This window comes from Austrofundulus limnaeus, unplaced genomic scaffold (assembly GCF_001266775.1).
Source record: "Austrofundulus limnaeus strain Quisiro unplaced genomic scaffold, Austrofundulus_limnaeus-1.0 Scaffold406, whole genome shotgun sequence".
Taxonomy (NCBI): domain Eukaryota; kingdom Metazoa; phylum Chordata; class Actinopteri; order Cyprinodontiformes; family Rivulidae; genus Austrofundulus; species Austrofundulus limnaeus.
Genome location: NW_013952808.1, coordinates 430,887 through 433,241, shown reverse-complemented (window position 1 = coordinate 433,241; position 2,355 = coordinate 430,887).

Below are 2,355 nucleotides of genomic sequence, written 5' to 3'. Positions count from 1 at the left end.
CCAACTGTTCAGGAGGATTATTACACCCCTAAAGGTTGTTTCACTGTGGAAGGGGTGTGTACAGCAGCCTGGCCACCCCTGGCTCCGCCCCTGGGTGAAGTAAATGATGGGAACCACTCTCAGCTACTACCAGTCCACATGTTAGCTCAGCATCTGTAAAACTGACATGAATATGGACGTTTAAGCTAAATTAGCTGTGGCGGCCATCTTGAATCAGGCTGACTCCAAAAGTTAAAGTTGWTGTTCATCCAGGGATCATTTTCTGACACTTTCATTAAGATCAGTGGTTCATGAAATATTTTGCTAACAGACAAACACAAACATGGAAGCAGAAAAGTTTGAGAAAGCTGCAACATTTCTTTATATCTGCCGCAGGACGTGATGAACAGAGTTAACCTATTTTAGGGTCAAAGCAGCAGCTTCAGAGAACATCTTATCTGTTGGATTTCCTGTTGTTTAACTGAAAACATTTAATTTACTGCTTCTCTTTTAGCTGCTGGAGTTTTCAGAGGAACTTTGGACTTCTTACCTGAACATCTGCCTAACATCAGCCAGGACGGTTGATTCCCACCATAATTCAACCATGTAGGAGTAAGAGTGAAGATATGAGCTCTGTATGGAGACAAACCGCAGCTGAAGCTTCTGTTTCCACCCTGATACTGACGCCKGAAACTGGATGTAAAACAGAAATAATCCTAGTTTCTGTTCGTGACTCCGAGTTACTCAGGGTTTAAATTATTAGCTGCACACAAGAACCTCTTCATCAGATTCTTGAAAACAGTTTGAAGAACAAACCAAGAAAAAATGATGATCATTGTAGATAGAAACAGTCWTTCCATCTGAAGACCCAATAAGGTGCTGTAGTGCAGATAGTCTTCATGGTGCTTACTTCATCTTTAATTTATATTTTGATTAAACATGAGATATAAGTAATTACAGGAGTAATTTAGATTAGATTTAAGCACACATGTAGATTTCCACACTTTATAAAACCTGTGGAAATGTGGAACACTTTTAACTATATTTTGTGTTCTGTTCTGTAATGACCTGWTGTATTTTCATTGTGTGTGACWCTGGTCAAAAAYATGTTTGAAGAACAGGGTCAATGTCCAGGTTCCTTATCGTTTCAAGGCTGTTAAGGGGGCAGATTTTGTGGAACCAATAGGAAAGCAGAAGAACTGTCTGACCACCTGCAGCTGTCTGATGATGTATGATTCTCAGAAGTTACATAAAATATGAACTTATTATAAAAGCTTAGAATTACAGGGATGTGATGAGACGCTTGATGATCGAAGGGAAGTATCGGTCTGGTGTTCTCCCAGATTTGCAAATCTGTTTCTGTGGGTTTTTACATGTAATCTTTAATAAATTATGTTAAATTCTTTAAGGCGTCTCCTACTAATTTCTCCAAAAATCCCAATGGACCCGGGTAAGAGCAAATGGGTTCTTAACAAACCACAAATGATCATATTTGATCAGATTATAAACGAAACWCTCAGAAGGTAAGCTTTGGACAGACATCTACAGCTGATTAACTACAGCAGGGCTATTCAACTGGCGGCCCACAGGCCACATGCGACCAGCGAGTGCCAAAAGTGCGGCCCGCCATTTGGTTCATTCATCTCTTAAGCTCAGTTTTGTTTAATTACTATAAGTTCTTTTAGTTCAAAATAGGCATGTGTGGTATCAACAGAAGYGTCAGAATCTTGGCTACAAGCTGGTAAAAACCATTTTTATGAACATCCAAAACAGTTCAAACTACAAACAGTTGAAGATAAGACTATGAAAATGAAAATAAAATTGGTTTAAAAAATTTGGCAAGTCAGAGATGTCAAAATATTTGTGTTAAATAGGAGGCAGAATGGGTTCTTTTTGTTTTTGATAGTTTTATTATCACTTCTTTTATTATATAGGGTTCTGGATGTTTTATTCATGATTAAATCCAGCAAAATAAACTAATTCAAAGGTAACAGATCTTTAGAGGTGGGCGATACTGGGAATTTTGGTATTGATCTGATACAAGTAAATACARGGCCAGTATCACCGATRTCGATATCGATACTTTTTAAGCTTCATAATTTGAAAAGATCCCAAAGATCTAGGATAGAATTTTACCAAACATTGTACATGACAACAAAATTTTATTATAACAATCAGTATTTTTGCTTGCCAACAATAAAGCAGTAACAAACCAGTTTCCTTTAACATTAGGAAAATAAATATTTTATACAAAAATACAATAAAAATTCTTCCCTCACCACTAGACATCTTTCCTAGTTATTTCTTTGTTTCTTTTATTAAATAAAATTGTTCTAAGGAAAAACAAAAAATAAGGAATTTTCTTCCTTTCAATAC